A 27,092-nucleotide genomic window follows, 5' to 3' on the forward strand; every position below is an offset into this window, starting at 1 on the left:
TCTTTTAATTGTCTGAGATTGTGTTCACACAGTCAGAAGAATCCTGGTTAAAAAGTTATTAAGAATTAGTGAGGCCAGAGGAGCTGATTGGGTGAACCCAACATTTCAGGGCAATCCTGGTCAAAGCGCTCCAGTTAACCAGCATATTACCAGGATACATAACCAGGTTAAATGCTGGTTAACTGGAGCGATTTGACCAGGATTACCCTGAAATTCTGGGTTCACCTGATCAGCTCCGCTGGGCTCATTAATCCTGATAACCTTTTAACCCGAATCCTTGTAATTGTGTGAACACAGCTTTACTTGGTGAGAGAGAGAGAGAGAGAGAGAGTTATTCTGATGTAAACTACCTAGAGTCATTTGGATTGGCCGGTATAGAAATATTGTAAATAAATGTGTGCCTGAAATATGCATGCTTCCCGTATGCATGTTGCAGCCATTGTCCCATTGAGGAGTGGCATATTCCTTCTTGGCTTTATTACATATCTTTCTTCCATCATGGAGCCATCATCCATAGGGTTCCAAGGTGGTCTTCTGACTGCTGACCAGACCCACGCTAGCTTACCTTCACCAAGGATGAACCTTCTTCATGCTAGGTCCTAAAGAACAGTTACACTATGGAACGGGATAAAAAGATGCTTGGACTAAGAAGGGATGCAATGTAGCTTTTGGGTGTGTTTCTCCTATTCTATAATTTGGCACCGACTGCAGGGGATTGTCTTGTGCATGCGGTTGGAGAGATTTGTGGACAAAAACCTGTTTCTTCATTGCTGATCACCACTCACCAGAGTTGCCATCTGCACAGGAACATGGGAAACTGCCTTATACTGAGTCAGGCCATTGGTCCATCTAGGGATGTGCACGGAACTGCGGAGGTGTGGTCCGGTGCTGGCGGGGGTCTCCCTTTAAGGGCGGGGGGTGGGTGTTACCGGAAGTAACAAGCACGTGTGTGCCTACCGCTGCGCGTGTGCACCTCACACATTGTGTGCGTGATGTGTCCATGCAATGTGTGATGTGTGCGGTGCACGCAGGCGTGGCAGCGGGCACATGCATGCTTGTTACTTCTGGTGTTTCCTGCTAACAATGGGGGCAGGGGCGGCAGGGAGGAATGCTGCTGCCCCAAAATCATTTCAAAAAAACAGAGCACTGGCGGGGGGAAAGCAGCAGGAGCGGTAAGTGCAAACCCCCCACCCTTAAAGAACCCCTCCCCCTGCCGGCAATGGACCGTCGGACCTGGCCATGTTTGAACCGGTTCGGAGGCCTCTTACATGGCCTCCAGACCAGTTCATGCACATCCCTAGGTCCATCTAGCGCAGTATTGTCTTCTACAATGACTGGCAGCAGCTCTCCAAGGTTTCAGGCAAGAGTCTCTCCCGGCCCTACCTGGAGATGCCAGGGAGGGAACGTGAGACGTTCTGCATGTAAAGCAGACTGTCTGCCACAGAGCTTTGGCCCCCTCCCACAAAATGTCATCAAAAATTAAATATATGGTGAATTCAGGGACATAGGAAACTGCCTTATACCAAATCAGACATAGGTTCATCTCGCTCAGTATTCTCAACACTGAATGCCAGCAATTCTCCAGGATTTCAGGCAGGAGTCCTTCCTAGACCTACCTGAAGATGCCAGGGATTGAACCTGGGACCTTTTCAGTGCACAGCGAATGGTCTGCCACTGAGCTATGGCCTCATCCCCAAATAGAAAGCTAATTTATACTGAGTCAGACCATTTCCCCACCTAGCTTGTCTGAAGAAGGCAGCAAGGCATGTAGGGAGCATTCCTTTGTGTGATTTTGAACCCTGGGTGGCTGGCACAATCTCCTTTGGCTTAATTAGCAGAAACCACTACCCCCGACTTTCATTAAAGAAAGTGTGTTGATTTTTTTTAAAACAGCATTTACAAATTAACGTGCAACCTTGGGGTAAATGGGGTTCGGGAGGAAGTTTAAGGCTAACTTGGTGAGTATTGCTCTAAAGGCTTATCTGAGGAAGGAGAGGCAAAAATAGGCTTAATATTCCTTTTGTACATTATTATCCTCTAAGGAGTTTAAATAATTTATCAAAATGTTGATTCCTTAATAGCGGAGGAGACCAAGAAATATAGGTCTTTAGACTTAAGACCCACGACAAAGTAATTGCAATTTCTCTTAATTTAGATAACTGTGCACCAGTTGAGCCTAAGGCTACTTTGAAGGTTAATGTGGATAAACTTTTTAAAATGAAGATATCAGAAATGAATACATTTCAGAAATTACTGCTTCCAAAGCCATCCTCAGCAGCAGAATGCAATGATTAAAATGGAAGTTATTTGGGGGGAAAAATATCTTCTTCCTAAGCCAAATAAAATTGCAACTGTGGAGGGGGAAAATAAGTTTTAAATCCTATAACCAGTTTTCCTTCTGTTTGGAATCATGAGCTGACAGATTTTGGAAATAGGATTAGATTACCTTTAAAGTTCTGGGGTGGATTCCCTGTTGTCATTTAATTGACTAATAACATCGCTGCCAATCTAAGCAGTGATTCCTCATACACATACTGTTATTTGGCCTCTTTTACTAAATCTTCAAAAGATTAGAAAGAATTTCAAAGTCGACACAGCTGGTTGTCAATGGAAGTTTTAGGTTCTTGTGCAGCTTTCAACCAGTTTCTAGATTACTCCAGAATCAATAGGACAAAAGCTCTATTCAGACATTATGTTGTATGAGTGTACAGATGTCTGTATGGTTGTACGTGTTTCTCGTGAATTACTGTGCCTACATTCATTTTAAAAGTGAACCTGGGCACAGAAACCTCAAATGCATGGTACAGATAGGAAGTGTATTTCTGTACCTGTGTTTAATATTACATGTGAATGGCTGTAGCTGTGTACAGATCTGTACCTGTGTACACTCATATGAGTGTAGAATATAACATGTGAATCGTGCTAGGAAAAGGGGACCATAAAGGGGGTCCTGCTGGATCTGAACAAAGGCTTATCAAGTCCAGCATCCTGTTTCCCACAGTGGCCAATCAGAGGTCTCCAAAGAAAGCATGAAGGCAATAACCCTCTCCCAATGCTTTCTGGTACATAAGAACATAAGAAAAAAGCCCTTCTGGGTCAAGGCAAAGGCCCATTTTTTTATAGCTGCTTCCCTCTTAAACATGAAGCAATCTTATGTACATTTAACTAAACTTTATTCAGAAACAACTCCATTTTTCCTCCTTCCCCTTCCCCTTTCTTTTCCTTTCTGACATCACCCCACATACAGTAAGGGTGTGCACAAAACAGGTTTGCCCAGTAGGTTCAAGTCTGAACCGGACTTGAACCAAACCAGGCATGTCTGCTTTTGTGCCCCCGAACAACCCCCCTAGCTTGGTTTGAATTTGAGCCGGTTTGGGGGTCCTGAAGTAAAATAATTTTTTTTTAAAACACTCACTGCCTGGTCCGGCAGCCTCGGTGGGTGCTGCTGTGGCCTGGGGGGGAGGTGCATTTGCCATTTCCCTCTCCCCCAGCTGGCCTCCCCCCAGTCCTCTAAAGGCTGTTTCAGCCCATCTTTGGGCCATTCTGGCCCTTTCTCCAATGGCAGCAGCCATTTTGGGGGCCACAGCGCATGCACCCTGGCTATTTGTGTATCCTTGGACCTGGCCACACAAATGGCCAGGGTGCATGCATGGTGACCTCCAAAATGACCATCTCCACCAGAGAAAGGGCCACAACATCCCTAAAATGCACCAAAATGGCCCTTAGTGGACCAGTGGGAAGCCAGTGGGGGGTGAGGGAAATGGTGGAGGTCCCTACTGTGGCCACAGCAGAATCCCCCAAGGCCGGACCCAGCAGTGAGTGTTTTTAAAAAATAAATAAATAACCAGAACCCTCAAACTGGCTCCGAGTCGGCCTGGGCAGTTTGGCTGACATGATGCACAAGATGGTAGGCCTTGAGGAACCAATGCTGCAGAGAGGGATGCAGTGACAAGTCTGGAAAGATTGGGCAGTAGTACTAAAAGCATTACCACACTTTCCCCCTCGTGCATCAATGGGAAGTAATATGGTAATGCTTCTTGCGCTACCACCTGATTTTGGCAGCCTTTCCGCCACTTCCATCTCTGCAGCAGTGGCTCCACAAATCACTCTGCATCCCTAATAACTGAGCATCAAGTGCACTAATGACCCAAAACTGCTTTCTGCCCCATCCCCGCATTTTCTCTGCTGTCCCCAATGCCACTCAACATATTTCTCCAACCTTCAGGGATATATTTTGGGGTAGCATCAGGGCAGCAGAGAGAAGGGGCAATTATTGATCATTCCCCCCCCCCCGCCCTTCGCGTGGACATTATTTTATTCTGTATAGTGTTTCCAAATTGTGGACCTATCTGTCCACAAATTGGGGGCCCCAGTCCTCTCAGAAGGGGCTACCATGTCTCCATGCATCCAAACAGAACAAAAATGTTAAAAGGGGTGATGAACTTCCTCATTCCATTATGAAAAACTAAAAAGTTATAGATGTTTCCGTGGTGACTCATTATTTCTGATGTTCCAACACATTAGTTTCAATACAGTGCATCAGACCGATACGAGGCAGGATGCCATTTGTATTGGGGAAATGATACAATAATTGCCTGAATTGGATCAGAATCGGATCGGATCCTACTTTTCTTCCCATGCACAGCCCTGCTACCTATGTACCTATGAGATATGGCATATTCCGTCAGTGGTTTGCAGAACTTCAGTGTTTCTGCAACACTAAAGAATACTGGTGTGGGAAAAGCCCTTGAAGACAGAACTGTATCCTTCAGCAAGAATCAAATGCAAAGATTTGCAATTACATAGTACATTACCAATAACGACTCTGCTTGTATTTTTTTAAAATCATGATAAATCTGAGTCTAGTGGTGTCATCAGTGCACAAGTATATGGACTATGGATCTTACTTTGGAAGGGTTAATGGACATAAGGGTTGCGTAGTCTTAAAAAGAAAAAGAGGGGGGGAGTCTCTGAAGAAACAGGAAGGACTGTCTTTCCTCATAAAAATGAGAACCGCCATCAGTACTGAAGATCCTGGGTATATCCAGAAAATGGCCCCATGGGAAGCTAATAAATCCTTTGCAACAAATTATACACGAGCATCTTAAGGGAATTGGAATAAATCCTCACAGCCATTTAGTGGGTAATCTCCTGATCAGATTCCCATTTTTCTTTCAAGGAAAATAATATAATATATTAGCACGTATGCTCTGCACCAGTTCAGCGCTATATATCAAAAACATGAATATAGTCGAAATATTGATCTTGAGCCAAAGTCTAGTTCGAGGAAATTTTAATACATTCCATTGTAGAGGGTGGCAGGGGAGAAGAAAGATTGCAGTGACCGCTGGTGGAGGAGAAGGAGGCACATACTTTTAGCAGAGGCTTTTAGTGGAGGCTGTTCAGTACAGGTCAGCAGAAAAAAAAAGATGCTAGAGCATAACTCTTAGCGTACTCTCCCTCCCTCTCGTCTTCCCTCCCTCTCCTTCCCTTCCTTCTTACATTTATAGTCCTCTCTTCCTCTAAGGAACCCAGAGCAATGGACATGGTTATGTTTATCCTCACAACAACCCTGTGAGGTAGGTTAGGCTGAGAGAAAAAACTGGCCCAGAGTCACCCAGCAAGTCTCATGGTTGAATGGGGATTTGAACTTGGGACTCCCCAGTCATAGTCCAACACTCTAACCACTACAATGCATTGGCTCTCAAGAAATTCCGGAATGCTTCACAACTTTGTAGGTCATCCTTGCATTGGGACCATGCTGGTCTTCTTTGTATCATTCCAATTTTAGTATACATGCTGCTAAAACAAGTACTTTACTGGCAGCAGCTCTATTTGGGCCAAGAGTAGTTTCCCAGAATCCCCTGTACCAGGGATTATGAGACAAAACCTGCCCTTCAACTACTTAGGGTAGCAAAAGATCTCATATTATCCAACATTTCAGTGATGGAAGTAGCGATCTGCTTGTAACATCTCTATTAGTATCCCTATTATCTCTTTTAGTGTCAGGGGTATAACTATAATAGGGCAAGGGGAGACAGTTTTCTGGGGGCCCACTGCCTTGGGGGCCCCCCAGAGGCAAGTCACATGACTGACTCCCCCAGCCACGCACCCACCCGGGCTTCCTTCAGCTGTATTCATCCTCCGAAATTGATGTGAGTGTTAAGACCTGGAGCTAGCAGAACAGCATGTCTTTCTCTAGTAGCCTCATTTAAGATTTCTTTACTTCATGAGCTGAGCTTCAGTTGGTGGGGGGCATTTTAAAATCTTGTCTCTGGGCCCACTCCAACCTTGCTACGCCCCTGATTAGTGTACTATGGATCACTTTCTGAACCAAACCTGCTCCGTTATTAGACACTGGACAGCATCCTCACTAGTAGTTCTGTAAGGGGAGGATGTTCATACACACAAGGAGGAAAGGATTATTTTCACCAATCTCCCCTCCCTTTACAGCCCTCTCTGTGCTTCCCTTTGGACCCCCACTCCCCCAAAACCTGCCCTTGAAGTTGTTCCAACCTTCAGGGACATATTTTCAGGGGTCAAAGGAAAGGGGGATTAGTGGAAATGGTCTCCTGTGAAAATGGGCCTACTAGGTCAGGATGCTGACCATTCTTCACTGTCTGCTGTGTAATGCATTCACTAAGTCTGCAGCATTCTGTTCTCAGCTGACTTGAATGTCAAGGTGGTAATTAGTAAAAATATAGTAGAACAGCATAATTATCCTAAAATATGTTAACAGCAAATTCAGTATATGTATTGCACAATGTCTGCAATATGTGAAATATCAGGTTATGCATACCATGGAGCCTGAGTGTACATGCATGTGTGACTTTCCTGTGTGACTCACAAAAGCTAGGGGTGTACTCAAATTGTTTGATCTAGAACCGGTTCACCTTGAACTGGGCCACTCCGGTGGTTCAATTGTGAACTGAACTGGGGCCAGTTTTGGTCCGTGATCAAACTGTACCAAGCCTGCTTCAATGCGAACTGGTTCTACATTGAGGGGGAGTGGGGGAACAGTGTGAAAGGTTGTTTAAGTCTCTTACCTGGCTTGCTAACACTCGTCACCACTCACCGGCCCCATCCCCAGCCAAATTGCCAGCCAGATTGTTCTTAAAACACAGGCCACTGCTGCGCAGGCAGCCTGTTTTAAGAGTGATCCGGCTTGCAATTTGGCTGGGGATGGGGGGGCGAGGGGCAACGGAGGGCAGAGGCAAACCAGGTGAGAGACTTAAACAACCTTTCTCACCACTCCCTGCCCCTTTACTTGTAAATGGGAAACTTCACCGGAGTGCGGCCCAAAGTGCCGAACTGGTTTGATTGAACAGACCAGACTGGCTGGTCATTTCAACCGAACCGGTTCAGCGCAACATGGTTCAGTCTCGAATTGATTCGAATTGTAACCAGACTGCATTTTTTCGTTCCTGCACACCCCTAACACAAACATCATTTGAACAAAGCACTTCCTCAAATGGCAAAAATAGGGACAAGATAGGAACAGTCGCTGACATATACTGCACAGCGAAACATGGTCAGTTGGAGCACCGCATACACTGCTGCACCTCTGTAAACACAGCCCTGTTGTGGAACAGGGCTGTTCTGCTCTGTCTTAAAGTAGCACAAATGCAGCCGCTCAATGCAATGCCCATTATGTTCAACAAGTGCCACACAACTGTACACATCTTTCAGACATTAGAACAGCCCTGCTCAGCAACACTGTAATGAAATCCTTGCACTCACTGAGTGTAAAGCTCTAGCTCCTATGGTTTGCAACTCCCCGCAGTTTGTGTTTGGCCAAAAGTTGCAAGCAAAACCTTGGATGCCCCGCAGAGTAGAGACAGCTTTGCAGTGATTGGCTGGGCCCTGCCTCCAGGAGTGGCTGTGTCCCAGGGAAATCTAACTCAAGAGGAGTCAGTTGGCCTGGTGGGACTTGGAGATTCAACATGTATTTGAAGATTCCTCCTTCACTCCTGTAGCAGGCCACAAGGACCTGCTAGTTCCGGCTAGTTAGCTTCTTCATTATATTTGGTTCAATGTGTGGGGTTGTAACTTCTGTCTCCTCCATCCCTGTCTAAACCCAGGCCCTTTCCCCTTTGGCAAAATAAACTAACATTCATTCATTCATTCATTCATTCATATTATTCATTCATTCATTCATTCATTCAACTAACACATTTATATACCGTCCTATATAAAATCTCAGGGTGGTTTACAATTAAAAAAAACAGCAACTAAAACCTAAAAATAATAGAAAACAGATTACAAGTATCATAAATGAAACGTTAAAACTTTAAACATCATAAACTAAAAGCCTGACGAAATGAGTGTGTTTTCAAAAATTGTTTAAAAACAACCAGAGACGGGGAGATTCCGATTTCATTTGGGAGTGTGTTTCAGAGCCTTGAGGCAATCCTGCAGATGGCTCAATTTTGGGTCGCCACCAAGCAAGCTGGTGACAACCGTATCCGGACCTCCCACTATGAACTTAATAGGCAGCAGGGTTCATGAAGAAGAAGGCACTCTCTTAAATACCTGGGCCCAAGCCATTCAGGGCTTTATAGGTAATAACCAGCACTCTGTATTTTGCCTAGAAACTAACTGGCCTCCAGTGCAGTTCTTTTAAAATAGGAGTAATGTGGTCTCTAGGGGTGGTCCCGGAGACGAGCCTGGCTGCCGCATTCTGCACCAGTTTTAGTTTCCCAACTACATACAAAGGCAGCCTAACATAGAGCACATTGCAGTAATCAAGCCTGGATGTTACCAGCATATGCATCACTGTTTTTAGCTCAGTTATCAAGAAATGGACATAGCTGGCATATCAGCCAAAGCTGATAAAAAGCATTCCTGGCCACTGCCTCAACCTGAAATATCATGGTGAGGTTTGGGTCCAGGAGCACTCCCAAGCTACATACCTGATCTTTCAGGGGGAGTGTAACCCTATCCAGAACAAGCAGATCTAAGCCACATCCTAAGTTCCAGCCTCCCACAATCAGTACCTTCATCTTGTTGGGATTCAACTTCCGTTTGTTTTCCCTCAGCCAACCCATTACCGATTCCAAGTAAGCATTTAGAGAGGTTAAGCCATCTCCTGATGAAACTGATATGAAGAAATACAGGTGAAACTTGGAAAATTAGAATATTGTGCAAAAGTCCATTAATTTCAGTAATGCAAATCAAAAGGTGAAACTGATATATGAGACAGACGCATTACATGCAAAGCGAGATGTCAAGCCTTAATTTGTTATAATTGTGATGATCATGGCGTACAGCTCATGAAAACCCCAAATCCACAATCTCAGAAAATTAGAATATTACATGGAACCAAGAAGACAAGGATTGAAGAATAGAACAATATCGGACCTCTGAAAAGTATAAGCATGCATATGTATTCAGTACTTGGTTTGGGCCCCTTTTGCAGCAATTACTGCCTCAATGCGGCGTGGCATGGATGCTATCAGCCTGTGGCACTGATGAGGTATTATGGAAGACCAGGATGCTTCATTAGCGGCCTTCAGCAATTCTGCATTGTTTGGTCTCATGTCTCTCATCCTTCTCTTGGCAATGCCCCATAGATTCTCTATGGGGTCAGGTCAGGCGGGTTTGCTGGCCAATCAAGCACAGTACACTGTATACTTTTCAGAGGTCCGATATTGTTCTATTCTTCAATCCTTGTCTTCCTGGTTGCATGTAATATTCTAATTTTCTGAGATTGTGGATTTGGGGTTTTCATGAGCTGTATGCCATGATCATCACAATTATAACAAATTAAGGCTTGACTTATCTCGCTTTGCATGTAATGCGTCTGTCTCATATATCAGTTTCACCTTTTAATTTGCATTACTGAAATTAATGGACTTTTGCACAATATTCTAATTTTCCAAGTTTCACCTGTAGATCTGGGTGTCATCAGCATATTGATAGCACCCTGCACCAAATCTCCTGATGATGTCTCCCAGTGGTTTCATGTAGAAGTTAAAAAGCACCGGAGATAGCATGGAGCCCTGTGGGATTCCATAAAATAACTCTCGCTTTGAAGAGCAACAGTCTCCAAGTGACACCATCTGGAATCTACCCAAGAGATAGGAGCAGAACCACTGCAAACCTCCCACCCCCAGCCCCCTCAGGTGGTCCAGAAGCGTTAGGGCTAGGATATTGAAAGCTGCCAAGAGATTCAAGAAGACCAGCCGGGTCACACTCCCCCTGGAGATGATTCCAAATTGGAGGGTGACCAAGGCAGTTTCCACCCCATAGTCAGCCCAAAAGCCAGTTTGAAATGGGTCCATATCTGATTCTTCCAAAACTGAGTAGAGTTAGGAACACAGGAAAATAGGGAACTGCCATATACTGAGTCAGACCAGTGGTCTAACTAGCTCAGTATTGCCTTCACAGACTGGCAGCGGCTTCTCCAAGGTTGCAGGCAGGAATCTCTCTCAGCCCTCTCTTGGAGAAGCCAGGGAGGGAACTTGGAACCTAGATGCTCTTCCCAGAGTGGCTTAATCCCCTGAGGGGAATCTCTTGCAGTGCTCACATATCAAGTCTCCCATTCATATGCAACCAGGGCAGACCCTGCTTAGCTAGGGGGGCAAGTCATGCTTGCTACCACAAGACCAGCTCTCCTCTTGAGAAGCCACCAGCCTCTCAACTGCCATCCGTTTGATTTCATAGCTGTGTTCTATGCTTAGTGGATGTAATCCCAAAACTCCCCATGGCCTAGCTGTTTGGGGGCATGCTGTTACAAAAGGGGCTAGCCATCCTAACCCTGCCAGGAGGGCCATTACAAACAACTTTGGCGGTGCTTACACAGACACACAGGCAGCACTCCAACTGCCCACATTTCACTGTACAATATGCGGGCCCGTGATATTACCAGGGATAGGAACTGTCCCTGGTAAGTAGGGACTGTTGAAGGGCACAGTCTCTTAGGTTAGTTTGGCAGGGTGTACAGTGAATGTGTGCTGAGATGCAAGCTGGGCATATTTTACATTTGTAACTGTTATTGCAATGTCTTCTCTGAAATGGAAAAATCGGGTGATGCTCCTGTTCTCTGGGCAAACATAAAATTCTAGATCCTGCTAGCTTTAGCGCACAGCTGCCTCAGCTTTGCAGCAATCCTTCCTGGCTGGTGAGTCGCTTGGTTTCCAACTCTGCGAGGAAACTGCTGACCTCTTCTTGCAGTGAGTTATGGTGGAAATAAAAGAGTTAGCCTAAAGCACCGAGGAGCTAAATTTCAGAGGCGCAAAATAGCATCTGTCATAAGAGATATAGGTCTCTGACTGCTTAGCTCTCCCCCCCCCCAACCTGCGTAGGAGCCTTCAAAATAATAGTGCTAATAGATTTGCAGCCTGATCCTGTGCATCTTTACTCAGAAGTAAGATTCACTTTATTCAGTGCGATCTATTTCCATGAGAGTTTGCACCAGATTGTGTGTATAGATAAAGGCTGACAGTGTTTGTCAACCTCACATACCTAACAAGATTGACTTAAAAGCTTGATGCATATGCCAATTAAATTTTGTTGCTTTAGACTGCATTAGAGATCTTTGGGAATCTATTGGTTGTGTTTACCCCCTCTAGTGCTTGAAGTTGCCCCAGATTTGGTACATCACTCCCATGGAGTTTGTTTGTTTGTTTGTTTATTACATTTCTATACTGCCCAAAACCTGCGTCTACCTCCCAAAACTTGCAGAGTTACTTGTGGAATGCAGAAATTCTGATGCTGTTGAGCCCACAGCCATGGGTCTTGAAAGCAGACAGTGCTAAATGCAAAAGGGTGGCCATTTTGTGTAGCAGCTTTGTTTCATGGAGCAACCCCCCCCCAAAAAACCCCCAAAAAAACAACAACACCAGAGCTGACATTCGGCACGGCAGAACGCTGGCATGAGGGATCTACCAGGATTGTTGTGCACACAGCAGGTAGCCCTGACAGTATTGTGCAAGAGGGCAATTGTGCACAGTGGTGTAGTGCTATAGAGACAGGCAGGGTCGCTGTTCCTGTACTTCCCCCCTCTGAGATATGGATACAAATACAAGTATGACGGATATTTATATACCACTTTTCAGCAAAAAGTTCCCAAAGCAGTACACACACACACACACACACACACACACACACACACACACACACACACAGGCTACCTGTCCCCAAAGGGCTCACAATCTAAAAAAACATAAGATAGACCCCAGCAATAGCCACTGGAGGATGCTGTGCTGGGGAAGGATGCTCTCCCTCAGCTAAATAAAAAGAATCACCACTTTAAAAAGGTACCTTTTTGCTCAGTTAGTAGGGAGGATCTCAGAAGGACCCTGTTTTCCTTCCTTCCTTCCTTCCTCCTTCCTTCCTTCTATTATTTGTATACTGCTTTTCAACAAACAGTTCTCAAAGTGGTTTGCATAGAAAAAGAAGAAGAAGATGGTTCTCTTCCCTGTCCCCGAAAGGGCTCACAACAACCAGAAACTCAAGGTAGACCCCCAGCAAGAGCCACAGGAGGGATGTTGTGCTGGGAATGGAGAGGGCCATTTGCTGTCCCCCTGCTGAATATAAGAGAATCACCACCTTGAAATGTGCCTCTTTGCCTAATTTTCAGGGGACTTTGATCGGTCAGCTTTTGAGCTGCTGTAGTCAAAGCAACATCTGTAATTTTTGTTTAACGCAATAATTAGGATAAAATAGCAGTCACTTAATCTTCCATTCTCTGATCTCTGTGTTTAGAGTAAAGTGAAGGTAAAGTGTGCCATCGAGTCAGTGTCGACTCCTGGCACCCACAGAGCCCTCTGGTTTTCTTTTGGTAGAATACAGGAGGGGTTTACCATTGCCTCCTCCCACGCAGTATGAGATGGTGCCTTTCAGCATCTTCCTATATTGCTGCTGCCCGATATAGGTGTTTCCCATAGTCTGGGAAACATACCAGTAGGGATTCGAACTGGCAACCTCTGGCTTGCTAATCAAGTCATTTCCCCACTAGGTTAATTTCCCCACTAGGCTAATCAAGTCATTTCCCCATTAGGTTAGAATGGTTGAAATAACAGTACTTAAATTAGAGCACAGGCCTATGCATGTCTTCTCAGAAATAAATCTCACTGAATTTAATTGTGTTTACTCCCAGGTAAGTGGGTACAGGATTGCATATCCTTGACTTCTTGTAACAGAACCACACACTGCCCCCACACCCCGATTATTACATCCCTCTAAGTGGGGTGTGTGGTCATGGGGTCATGTACTGCGTACAATTCTGGTCGCCACATCTTAAAAAGGACATTGTTGAACTGGAGAAGGTATAGAAGAGGGCAACCAAGATGATCAGGGGCCTAGAGCACCTTTCTTATGAGGCAAGACTACAACATCTGGGGCTTTTTAGTTTAGAAAAAAGACGACTGCGGGGAGACATGCTAGAGGTCTATAAAATCATGCATGGTGTAGAGAAAGTGGAGAGAGAGAGATTCTTTTCCCTCTCCCATAACACTAGAACCAGGGGTGATCCCATGAAATTGATTGCCAGGAGTTCTAGGACCAACGAACGGAAGTTTTTTTTTTTTACACAACGCGTGATCCACTTGTGGAACTCTCTGCCACAGGACGTGGTGACAGCCAACAACCTGGATGGCTTTAAGAGGGGTTTGGATGACTTCATGGAGGAGAGGTCTATCAATGGCTACTAGTCGGAGGGCTGTGGGGCACCTCCAGCATCAAGGGCAGGGTGCCTCTGAGTACCAGTTGCAGGGCACGCCCTCAACTCCTGTCTGTGGCTTCCAGCGGCATCTGGTGGGCCACTGTGCGAAACAGGATGCTGGACTAGATGGGCCTTGGGCCTGATCCAGCAGGGCTGTTCTTATGTTCTTATGATATTGGGTGTGGGTGTGGCTATGGAAGCTGTTGTACAGAGCACTTGCACTTCTGAATCTCATAGCTCTGAATATCCCCTGCTGAGCAAAGAGGCATCTTTGAAAAGTGCTGATTCTCTTTATTTAGCAGAGAGAGTAACTGGCCCTATCCGTCCTCAGCACAGCATCCCTCCAGTGGCTGTTGCTGGTGCCTATCTAATGTTTCTTTTTTTAACTGTGAGCCCTTTGCTGACAGGGAGCCATATAAATATCCCCCGTATTCGTCATATTCATAATTTGCGACGACACCACTGGCTGTGTGATGACTTAAACAGCGTCCTCACAGTTGGAAACAATGGAAGTAGCGCTGCACAACTGTGCAGATGCTGTTTTAGCGCAACACGCAACACCCTGTCACACATCATTGGGACTACCTGCCAAATGCTCAGCAGAGGAGAGCTGGTCTTGTGGTAGCAAGCATGACTTGTCCCCATAGCTAAGCAGGGTCCACCATGGTTGCATATGAATGGGAGACTAGAAGTGTGAGCACTGTAAGAAGAGATTCCCCTCAGGGGATGGAGCCGCTCTGGGAAGAGCAGAAGATTCCAAGTTCCCTCCCTGGCATCTCCAAGACAGGGCTGAGAGAGATTCCTGCCTGCAAACTTGGAGAAGCAGCTGCCAGTCTGTGAAGACAATACTGAGCTAGATAGACCAATGGTCTGACTCAGTATATGGCAGCTTCCTATGTACCTATGATTCTGGTGGGTCCCTAACAGTGTTCCCTCTAACAGGGATTCCCAGATGTTGTTGACCACAACTCCCATAATCCGCATGCAAAAGCCATTGCAGTTGGGCATTCTAGAAGTTGTAGTCAACAACCTCTGGGAATCTCTTTTAGAGGGAACACGGGTCCCTAACACCAGCATTCTGCTGTGCAGGATGTTGGCCTCTGTTGCTTGTTCCATGAAAGTAAGTAGTTACATATCATGGAGCCACCCTTGTTCATTTAGCACTGACCGTCTTATCAGCTGTGGCATGGTAATAGAGTAGACTGGATGATATTTGGGGGTTGGTGGAGGGGGGCACGGAGAGAAAGAAAAAACCCTGCCTTTCCTCAGTGTTGCAGCCAACGGCAACTGTTAATATAATAAAGTCATTCATCCCTGTCATCATAACCCAAGATTAAATAGCCCTAAAACCACTGAAACAGCAATTTTGTGATTAGCTTGATGGGTATTTACAGTCCTTAATGAAACATTATATAGTCATTTGAGCACAGTGCTAGCATATTGTGTACCCGGCTTGACACACAGCCAAAAGTAGAGTGCGACTGTATCCAGATAGCATCGCAGCAGTGTGTTGGGGTGTGTGGGTGAAGGATAAATGGTTCTGAGAGAATGAATGTCCTCATTTATACTTGTTTAAATCATTCTCAGTTGCCATTTCTTAATGTATATCAAAATACCGTGTTCTCAGCTTTCCCCCGCTTTAAATGAACCCTAATAGGGGGGCTTGACTTCTGTAGGAAACTGCCTTCTCAAGAGGCAGACGTTTCATGCCAAGGACAGAATAAAGTACTCTCATCAGACTTCTTCAGCAATTTGCAGTTGATATGCTCTCACTGATCATATTGAGAGCGAGTGTAATGTAGTAGTTGGAGTGTTGGACAAGGGTTGAGGAGACCTGGGTTCAAGTTCCCATTCAGCCTTGAAACTCACTGGGAGGCTTTGGGGCAGTCAGTTATCTCTAAGCCTAACCTACCTTATAGGGTTATTGTGAGGATAAAAATAACCATGTACAATGCTCTGGATTCCTTGGTGGAAGAATGAGAGATAAATGTAATCAATGATTTGATTAAATTAAATTAAATTAAATTAAATTTCAAGCTAGGTTTATGGTCAGTGTATTTATTTATTATATAGCGGTGTGCACGAAAACAAATTTCACTTTTGGAGCCCTGTTAGTTTTTGGAGTTTTGTTGTTTCCTTTTGGGCCCATTCAACCCCCCCCCCATTCATTTTGGGAGCCACTAGCAGAGCCCATTGGCATCATGACTCCCAACCTGGCTAGTGGCTCTGAGTCTCACCCTGAGGAAGCAGGACCAGCCTCCCCCCACAAAAAACAGCATCCTCTCTGCCTGAGTCCCCTGAAATGGTACCCTTGGACCCTGCATTGTCCACTGGAGAACTGACCTCTCCCACACTATTGCACTCCTTGACATCTGTACACCTGTGCCAGCCACAGGCTAGGCAGGATCATCAGAGATTAAGAGGACCACAGGCCAGAAGGCTGCCCCTTTAAGGCTTCCATGCTCTAGTCAAGTAGGCAGAGCCCTGGGGGAGTGGCCTTTGCTCAGCTGTATTTAGGAGCTCAGTCTACCTCTCACTGCTGTTGTGGCAAATCATCTTCAGACTTGCCTTGTCTGTGGGAAAGGACAGGTTTCTATCCCTCCTTTCATTTTGGGGCCTTTTAAACATTAAGATATATACTTCAGTATTTTTAACAGCCAGTAGTGGCAGGAGCTACATCATTTAGCCATCCTCTGGCAGGCACCATCTTGCATTCCCTTAATCACCCTGGGCATAATATCATCCTAGGTCAGTATGGGGAAAATGGAAGCCAACATGAACAAAATGGTGGCCACCAAAGAATATCATTGCAGCTCCTGCTGATGACAACACAGGGGATGGTAATGATCCTCTGGGTTGGGCTGAACTTACAAGTAAGGTTCGTTTCTCTTTTTAAAGCAGCCCCTAAAATAATAGGCAATAAATGTGGGGGTGGCAGGGTGCAAAATCTGGAATGGATCCTAAACTGGATAGTTGGGTCCCATTTACTAGGCCTGCACAATTATTTGGCTCTAAATATCCAAAATCTAATAATGAGTACAGCCCTGCTGGTACCATTTGGAGGAGGTCACTTCATATTTAGAGCCAATGTGGTGTAATGGTCGGAGTGTTGCACTAGGGCTGGCGAGACCCAGGTTCAGATCCTTGCTCAGCCATGAAACTCACTGAGGCGCTTCTCACGAGCATTGGGAAGTGCCGAGAGGAGGTTTCCGGATTGGCCGCTCACACGACTGCCAGCTCTGTCACGGAGCCGGCGGGGGCTGTGGAGATCGGGGGCCCTGGAAGTTCCAGGATGCCCCAGTCTCCTTGTGTGTCGCCGTGGCACGGAACTGCACCATGGCAGCACATGATCCGGGAACCTGGGTTAGCAGAGCACTCACTCTGCTAACCTGGGCTAAGGGGAGGGGTATTTATGGTGGCTAGCTGCGCGGCTCCCGCTGCAGCACATGATCGCCCCAAAGCAGGCTAGGCTTCCTTAGCCCTCTTTTGGGCGATCATGAGAATTGCCTCACTGGGTGACTCTGGGCCAGTCACTTTTCTCTCAGCCTCACCTACTTCACAGGGTTGTTGTTGGGTGGGGAGTGGGAACATAACCATGGCAGACTCCAGAAACAGCCACCGGAAGGACACAGTGCTGGGGCTGGATAGGGACATTTGTTCTCCCCCCTGCTTGATATAAGAGGTCCACCATTCTTTGCTTCATTAGCAAAGGCAGAACAATGGACACACAATGAGGCTATTCTCACGCACAGTGGAAACCAGGCTAAGGGAGCGCAACCTGGTTTCCACTGTGTGTGAGAACCACCGGGAGCTGTGCAGCTCCCGGCAATGGCGCAGAAGCAAACCCTTTTGGCTAGCTCACCGTTTAACCCGGGTTGTGGGCACGAGAGCTCCCAAAAAGCAGGTTAGCGGATCGTGTGTTACCACAGCATGGCTCCGTGCTGCAGTGACTCATGAGTAGCCCCCTGACGGGGAGGCTACAACAAGTCTCCCGGTGTCGGGAGGCTCCCCAGGATGCCCCCCACACTCTCACGGGTCATTCTGGGGCTTCCAGGGGCCGGGAGGCCCCCAAACCCCCCACCCCAACTTGCTCTGTGACGGATCCAGTAATCATCTGGGCGGCTGATCTGGCTGCCTGCTCGTCTGCAGGGAGAGCAGGTTAAACCCGTTCTCCTCACATAACCCATTTTGGCTCTACACACGGATCGTGTGTAGAGCCTTAATTTTTATATTGGAGACCCTTCTTACTCTTCAGAGTTCTTCAAGTACTTAGGCTGCTCTTTCCCCTCTTCTTTAAGATGACGTCAGAGGAAATAACCTTTGGGGAGAAAGGGGACTGCCAGGAAATCTAGTGGACAGCCCACATTGCCATTGTGCTGTATGCCCCATAGATTTCCATTCCCATCATCAGTTTATAGTCTGGGCCCATGGTTTCCGATTTGTTAAAATCTAAGTGCATTTTTTGTTCCTGTTTTATTTACCTTGGATACCATAAAGACACCACTGAAGAAGTGCTTTGACAGACCTCTAGCTTTGTAAGCACATCAGTGGCAAATGAAACTCTCTTCTCTCTAAACCGAGAGTACTTCAGTGCTACACTTTATGACTTGAATTGCTTGCGGAGTGGCTTGGGAGATATTTTGTATTTGCTTTGCTGGAAATCAGAAATACAAGGGGTAGGGGGAAAGGCAGCCTCAGTGTTACAAAATGGTTGTATTTAAATCTCTAGCTTCTTGGGGAATTAAAAACGCACCTCTCTGTTTAAGCTCTTCTACTGACTCAGTTTGTACACTTAGCAGAGTGTGGATCCTCTTCATGTTTCAAAGGACCCACCCTTCCACCTAACGTATAATTAATCTGCAGTGCAGACTTACAGTGTTTATTCAGAAGCAGGGGCATCATTGAGGGGTGACCCATGGAGCACAGGCCCCCAATGAATGGCTCAGAACCCTGAATCTCATCAGCCACCTCCCTCTTCCACGACCTCTTCCAGAAATGTGGAGGCACCTGCACAGAACATGGGAGAGAGCTCCTAGCCTCGCCTAGCTCTCTGCGGCTTCCACCTTCATAGGTGCTGTATCAAAAACATACATAATTATTCTTCTTATTCACATTCATGTGTTAGGAAACACTGCTTTAGACTAACTCCTGAGTATAGTACTATTGAGTAACTTGGTCTGGATGTTGGCCAATGGCTGCATTCACATATAACAGGGCACCGGAGTTGCAGGGACCTGCAGCTTCTTTACTGTTACTCCCTGAATGCATACAATTCCAGTCCTCTTCATTGTGTAACCTGAGGTTGGACTCTGGGGGATCTAATTTGAACACTCGGTTTGTCATGAGTTCCACTTCTCAAAACCAAAGGTTCAGGGAGACTCTGTTCCATCTGGATGTAGCACTGGAGGCTGCATTCAGCCAGACTGGAGTGGAGGGAGGAAGCTCCTCCCCCTCTCTCTCTGTGATGGGCTGTGTGTACTGTCCTTCAAGCAAGAATGAAGTCCACATTGCCAGTTCCCCCTCTTCTCTGCAGGGTGCTCTGTTGTCACCCAAATGTGGACATGAATGCGGGCAGGGGGAGTGGAACCACAGGTCCATTGGAGCCATGGTTTCCCATGATGTGCAAGTGAAGCCATTGTTCTGTTTTACAGAGATCAGGGTTCACATGGAGATCTGCCATGGATCAACTGTGCGAATACATCTCAAGAGTGTTTTATTTTAAGGTGTGTTTTCCGCCTGGGCAAAGTGACCTTGTTTTCTTGTTGGGTTTCATTGTGTGTTGCAAATATATCAAGAAAAGTTGGAGAGGCTGCTCTGCCTTAAAGAGCTGTGGAAACTATAGTTAGTTCAACTTCACTTTGGTCAGAATAATATGGCGGATGACTAATCTGGGAGACACGAATGTACAATAACTTGCTAAAGACCAGACGGTAATTCAGAACCAAATTCTCAATTGCTGGCTCAGCCACCAGAACTTCTGCTAAGTATTCATTTTTGTATGCATATGACCTCTAATGCTTCTGGTTATGGTTTTGTTTTGTTCTGCATTATGGATTATTTCCCCCCCTCTTAATGGAACTTGCCACTGTCATTATGCTACCTCCGAGTCCACTGAGTTCAATCGGTTGCTTAATGCACAGCCTGGAAGCTGGCTATGGCCATAAAAGGTTAGGGGCATTTGCAGTGTTACATGCTGAAGAGAGTTACTATCCTAAATCTCCAGGCAGCCAAAATGAATGGAAATGTTTCTGCAGTACTGGGAGCCTGCAAGGTGCTGAGCAAGCCAGCAAGGCCTAGAGGAGATTGTCCTGTGTAACAAAGACTGGGCTAGCTCAGACCTGAGAGAGTTTGCTGCCCAAACTCCATGCAATAGAGGTTGCTTCTACAAGAGTTTGAAGGCCAAGTTAGACAATGAAGCGCTTCTCACGATTAGTGAGAAGAGTTTCTTCTGGGTCTGCGGGGAGAGTGAGCTTAGCCTTCAGACAATCAGAAGGCAGCCCTGGGCAGCCAGATTGGCTGCCCACACGACTGCCGGCTCCATCACGGAAGCTGTATGAAGCCATACAGCCAGGAGATGAAGGCATGGGTCGAATCCATTGGCTGCTCTCCTGAATGTCTGAATTCGAACAGGAGAGTGAGGGGAGGGAGGTCCAATGCAAGACTGCAGAGCAGTCGGGGAGCTGGCTATGCGGGCCCCCTTCTTGACAGAAGGACAGCCCACACAGCCAATCAAGCTGGAGTTGAGGGAGGAGCTTCCTTCCTCAACTCCGGTTCCAAGGCCAGCAGCCTACAGTTCTGAATTCAGACATACCACAGGCTACTGGGAACTTTGGGTTGAGGCGATGAAACTTCATTCAACCCTCGGTTTTAGATTGGAATCCCAGTCATGAACTCTCGGTTTCATTAACCCGCCTGACTGTAGTTCTCCACATTCAGATGTAAGGACCACCGAACTGTAGGCCTTTTCAACTGTGGCTCTGCATTACGTGTGAATACATCCATGTCCTTTCTCTTGCTGTTGCTCTCCTATAGCTAGTTGAATGCCTCCTCCCTCTGGATCTGGAGTTAGCCCATTGTCATCAAATCTAGTAGCCATTGATAGATCTACCCAGAGTGCACCTAGGTAATTTTGGAACCTGGACCTAATGGCCTTTGGAGGGCCCCCCTCCCCTTCAAATTAAGCATCATCATACTTGCCTGGGCAACCACACCTCCCAGGACAGACTAAGTAGGATTTGGGGGGCCCCAGGGGCTGTGGAGGCCATGGACTTCGGCCACGAAGTCCGGGGGTAAGAGGTCCTCTGGATCTACCCAATGCTTGTAGTAGGAACTGTAGGCCACACCTTCCAGGTTGCTTGACTCATTTGCAGGTGTATCCCTATTGGGTGCCCCGAAAATATCTCTTTGAATTCCCACCTTACTGAAGAAAATTCCAGGGAGAAAAGGGCAATGGAACTTTCCTCCACTGGATGGTTTATAAATGGATCTGAACATGCCTTCTCTCTTTTGTTATGGCTGTGGCTGCCATTGCTACCAGTATTTTATTTATTTTTGGGACGTATTTCTTTTTGAAAGGAGACCCTGAAGCAGCAAACAAAAAATCGTAAAACAGCAATCAGAACATAATAAAAATATACAACAGACACCAAATAAAAGAACATCGGCATCATAAAATTGTAAATAATAGACTGACATCAAAAAACCATATCTTGTAAAAACAAACAGCGTTTAGGGTACATTAGCCAGAGTCAAGCAGGTTTCAGTCCCCACCAAAGAAATGAACTTTTGCTGAGTTGTCACCCTGTTTGTTTGCCACTACAACATCTACTAGTATGGTGACCACTGCTCATATTGGAATGGTCCAGCCATAGTTATGCACTTGTCCACAAAATCTTACTGATGTAAGTGAAAATCTTCATTCTTCCTCACTGTAATCAATAGGACTGACAAGTGTTTTACTTTGGATGCCTATTAGGTCTGTGCATGGCCTGAAATGTCACATCCCAATAGTTTCGGATCGTATTGACCCAACATGACCCAACAGTGACAGTGTTGGGAGGACTGCCCTTCTTGACAGTCTGCATCAGATCAGAAATCCTTGCCCTGCCCTCTCATCCTCTTCCTCCCCCTTCTTTACCGGCGACCAGCTGGGGACAGGAGACAGGCTGCTTCATTTCCTCTTCACTCTGGAGGGAGCACTCAAACAGCTATATTGCATCCTTCAACTTCTGGGATTTGTCATTTTTTCTGAGGCTGCAGCCATGGCTGCCGAATGGGAGGCGATCTGTCTTCTCCCCTGACCTGGTCCCAGGTAATGGAAGGAAAGGAAGAGAGAGTGGGGCAGGGAAGAAGGTTCTGACAGGAACATAGGAAGCCATCTTGGCCCCACGTGACACTCATCCTATGAGCAGGGCAGTGCAGATTCTAGTTAGGAACACAGGAAGCTACCATCAGACCATTGGTCCATCTAACTCAGTATTGTCTACATTGACCAGCAGTGACTCTCCAGGATTTCAGGCAGGGGTCTTCCCAACCCTACCAGGAGATGCCAGGGATTGAACTTGGGCTCTTCTGCATACAAAGCAGGTACTCTTCACTGAGTGGCCCACAACCACCCCAGGCACTACTGGCTGCTCAGTGGTACAGCCTGATGATGTCAGGCTGGAGGAGGTTGGCCAAGCCAAGCCTTCTGAGCCAAGGCTGCAGGAATAGCAGTCGAGGGAGGCCAGGAACATGAGGCGTGGGGTGGAGACAGAAAGGGAGGACCAGATAGGTACAGGTGGGGTTAGTCAAGAGCAGAGGGATTTCATGGAAGTGATAAAGGATTGAGTTAGAACAGGCCTACTCAGCTTTGGCCCCTCAGCTGCTTTTGGACTAGAACTCCCATAATTCCCAGCCACAGTGGCCAATAGCCAGGGATTATGGGAGTTGTGGGCCAACATCTGCAGGAGGGCTGACGCTGAGAAGCCCTAGGGTAGAAGGAGGGGTGGGGTTTGCAAAGGACGGGGGGTTGCTCCTCTGTAATGGCAGCACTGGGAAGGGATGGAGGGAAGGGCACAGAAGGGGCAAACTGTATTTATGGGTGGGCAAGCTGTGTCCCACATATTAGATTTCCGAAAGAGAAATCGGGGGGGGGGGGGCAGATGGGGGCAAACCCAAGAGGGGGTGCTTGCCTCTGGAGTCACCCTTGCTTCTCTGTATTTAAGAACATCAGTGGCCAGTGATGAGGCAGACTGGCCAGAGAGCAAGCCTGGGTCCTCCATAGGGAAGCCAGGCCAAAGGAGGAAACACAGTCCAGGCGGAGGAGGAAGAGAGTGAAAGTAGCTCCCTCCCCTGAGGCCTTGCTGGAGAAAAGGTGAGCTAGGAAGTTCAAGAGTCAGTATGGCTGCTCCGACCACTTTTACAACAATTACTATGACTACCAATATTACTATGACCAACAATTACTATGACCAACAATAATGGATGGTCCCTTTATTGCTGAAACCATTGCTGAAATAACTAGAACAACTACCGCAATTATCAATAGAAATTTTAGTACTATAGCACTACTAACTGTTCCTGTGATGACTACTCTGATTGCTACTTAGCAGCTTTTGAGCACAAAACACTTTCCTGAATGCCGCACATGGAACAATAAAGCCACAATGCTGGAAGGAACAAGCCAGCTGCATGACCAATTCCCCACCCTACAATACAGTGTTTTATACCCCAATTGGTCTAGAACACAGCAGCAAGACTAGTCTGATGGAAGGCTTTCTGATCCTGTTTTGTCTATCTATTGATAGACTGATACTCTAGGACACTCCCGCTTTCTTTGTTCTCTCTATTTCTTTCTTCTTCCTAAGAACATAAGAACAACCCTGCTGGATCAGTCCCAAGGCTCATCCAGTTCAGCATCCTGTTTCATACATTGGCTTACCAGAAAACTCTGGGGAGCCCCCAACGGCCCCAGGCAAGAGGTGAGAGCATGCCCTCTCTCCTGCTGTTGCTCCCCGGCAACTGGTATTGAGAGGCATCATGCCTTTGAGGCTGGAGGTGGCCTATAGCCCTCTGACTAATAGCCATTGATAGACCTCTCCTCTGTGAATTTGTCAAAGCCCTCTTGAAAGCCATCCAAGCTGGTAGCTATCCCATGGCAAGGAATTCCACCCCATGACAAGGAATTCCATAGATTAATTATACGCTGTGTAAAAAAAGTGCTTCCTCTTGTTGGTCCTTAATTTCCCAACCTTCAGTTTCATGGGATAGCCCCTAGTTCTAGGGCTGTGAGAGAGGGAGAAAAGTTTCTCTCTGTCCACTCTCTCCACTCCATGCATAATTTTATACAGCTCTATCATGTCTCCCCCTAGTTGCCTCTTTTCCAAGGTAAAGAGCCCCAGATGCTGTAGCCTTGCCTCATAAGGAAGGTGCTCCAGGCCCCTGATCATCTTGGTTGCCCTCTTCTGCACCTTTTCCAGTCCTACAATATCCTGCACCATGAGGTACTGCATTTACCTGAATTCAAGACTACTCTCGCCCCCGTGCCCCCCACCAACCAGTTATTTGATTTAGGAATTGGCTGACTTATATCCAGAGTCTTCTTCATTTTGGGTAATTACTGGTATAATCTGTATTTTAAACTGTATTTTTAAAGGGGGTCGTCTTAAATTCAGAGAAATCTTCTATTTCGGTAAGTATGGTAGCTAGCACCTGGTGCAGGGCTTTCTATCTAAGTTTGTAACTTCCTAAAATAAACCTTGACTTGTTTTAGCCCTTAAGCAATTGTCTCTAGATCTCCTCCCTCAGTTCTGCTCTCTTCAGACTGGGTTTCTCTGCTAAATAAGGGCTTGATTCAAATTCTACCCTACAGTTAGTTCATTTGCCTCATTAATGCCGCTTGTTGGACATTTTCAGACTTCTTCAGAAAATGGGCCAGATTTCTCTTGGGAAATAATAGGCTTGCTCTCCCAACCCTAAAGAAGGTGAACACCCAGCCAGGGTAGGAGAGCTGTGCACAAACCCAAACAGTGATGGTGTAAACCCAAACGTCAAGGTAAGAGGAAGGAAGAGTGATTGTGTGGGAGGCAGGAGCTGGGTAGGATGGCTTTGGCCCACCCACATTCTGTCCCCAGCATTTTATTGAGGGTGGATGAAAAACTGTCCTACCCAGCTCCCGCCTCCCCCACGATCACCTCCCCTCCTCCTCCTTCAATATGTGTGGGCGTAGAACAATGCATTGAAGCCTTGTCCCTCCTCCAATCTGTGGGAAACCTGTTCAGCTCAATGCCTCATTGGTCTTTTGATATTTCAGCTGTAGACAGACGTGCAAAGAAAGCAGAACTTGAGCAAGGAGGACATTTGTTGGTTTGCTGTGGATGAGCCCAGCTTCTTCCCACTTTCACTCCTGTCCCCGTAAATTAGAGGTGTGCACAAGCTGGGTCAGAGTGAACCAATTTGCCTTGAATTGGGCCAGTTCTATGGTTCATCACAGACCAAATCAGAGGCGGTCCGCTCCGTCATCAAACCGAACCAAGCCCCGGTCTGAGGCAAATCTGGTTGAACCCGTTCGGCAGTTTGAGGGGGCTATGCTTGTAAAGGGGAATCCAGTGGGGCTTCCCCTTTACAAGCAAAGGGGTGGGGGGATCCTTAAAAAGGCTCCTAAGGAGCCTTACCAGTTTGTCGGCAGCCATACCGCCGGTCCTAGAAGGCCCCCGACACTCCCCCAGCAGCCCGCCCATGCACTGCGGTTCTGACATGGACTGGCCTCTGTGCATGCGCAGAGACCAGTCCATGTTGGACCAGTCATGCTCTTTAGAAGCCTTTTAGAACTCTCAAACCCAGTCAAACTGGTTTGACTCGGTTCAACCAATCAGACCATATCGGCGGTCAGTCCAATTCGACAGGTTCACAGACAGGTGTTTCGGTTCAAATTTGGCTCCAATTCAGACTTAACCTAAATAAACGGTTCCGTGCACACCCCTACAGTACAGGTTCCTGGTTCTAAAGAGAAAGCTGATGGAAGCATGGGATGGGGGACATGTCCAGCAGGCTGCCCCTCATTTGGTCTTTGAGCTTTGGTGCCTTTTCCATCCTTTTTTGTGCTTTAAAACAGGTCAGGGATGGTTTCCTGGTGGACAGAAGGGCCAGCCAATCATCATGGTGTACAGCCTTGCTCTGAGAAGAAAAGAAGTTCCTTTATGACTGGCACAATCAGCATTTCTGTTTTCTCCTGGAACAAAAATAAGTGTTTCTCCTAAGCCCAGTCCTGGATAGAAGGGTATAAACAAGTCACATTGAGTGTGCTTTCACAATGAGTTCCCCTCTGAATTTCTGAACATCAGCCCTGTTTTGCTAAGCACTTCAATGTTCAAGCCTATCTTTGTCATCTTGAGGTCTGGAAACCTATAACATGGAGGTGTCATGTTCTACTTGGTCTGGGACTCTGAACGTTGCTGCCCCTTCTGGCAGCTTGCTGCACTGCAGCAAGTTTTCAAGCATTTGGGACTTAGGCAAGCCCCACCATGTGAGGTCAATCATTCTCTTCTCTTGATGCAGGAGGAGTATAAGAAGCTTCTTTGAGAAAGGCCCTGCCTAAGTCTCAAGATCTCCTTGTTTTTCATGTGGGCTTGCTTGGTTATTCATGGATTTGTCTTCTAGGCTTCTTTGGCATGTTCCTGACTTCTGGGTGCCAGTTTTGTCTTGGCTCTTCCAGTCCTGGCTTTGAGTCTTGTGCCACCTAGTGGCCATGACTCATGGCTCAGCCCTGACGTGAGGTGCTCAGGATGTTAAATTCTGTAAAGGTAAAGTTGTGCCGTCAAGTCGGTGTGGACTCCTGGCGACCACAGAGCCCTGTGGTTGTCTTTGGTAGAATACAGGAGGGGGTTACCATTGCCATCTCCCATGCAGTATGAGATGATGCTTTTCAGCATCTTCCTATATGCCTTTCAGCATCTGTACCCAGTATCAAATTCCATGCTTGTGCAATGTAATCATGGGAGAAAAGCTGGTCTTGTAGTAGCAGGCATGCATTGTCCCCTTTGCTAAGCAGAGTAGGTCCTGGTTTGCATTTGGATGGGTGACTACCTGTGAGTGCAGTCTACTGTAAGACAATCCCCTTAGGAGATGGGTCCATAGCTTAGTGGTAGAACATCTGCTTATATGCAGAAGGTTTCAGCTTGAGTCTCTGGTATCTCCAGGTAAGGGTGGGAGAGACTTCTGCCTGAAACCTTGAAGAGCCACTGCCAGTCAGTGTAGATGGTCTTGAGCTAGATGGAGCAATGGTCTGACTCAGTATAAGGCAGCTTCCTACGTTCTTAGCTAGAATCTACACTGCCTTGATCATAGGATGAGTGTCAGTCCGGATTTCTCCAATCATGTCTACAGATGCCATTGTATTTTGCAAGTTGCGGAAAAATATGCAGGTATGTCAAGTGCTTAAATAGCT

At 46.6% G+C, this 27,092-nt stretch overlaps 1 non-coding gene across 1 annotated transcript; it reads right to left on the reverse strand.

Moving 5' to 3' along the window:
* Positions 1-5,708: 5,708 nt before the first annotated feature.
* LOC128332230 (U6 spliceosomal RNA) lies at positions 5,709-5,811 on the reverse strand. Its single transcript, XR_008310634.1, has one exon. It is a non-coding gene; the product is annotated as a U6 spliceosomal RNA (small nuclear RNA).
* Between the last annotated feature and the right edge of the window lie 21,281 nt (positions 5,812-27,092).

This window comes from Hemicordylus capensis, chromosome 6, assembly GCF_027244095.1.
Source record: "Hemicordylus capensis ecotype Gifberg chromosome 6, rHemCap1.1.pri, whole genome shotgun sequence".
NCBI lineage: Eukaryota > Metazoa > Chordata > Lepidosauria > Squamata > Cordylidae > Hemicordylus > Hemicordylus capensis.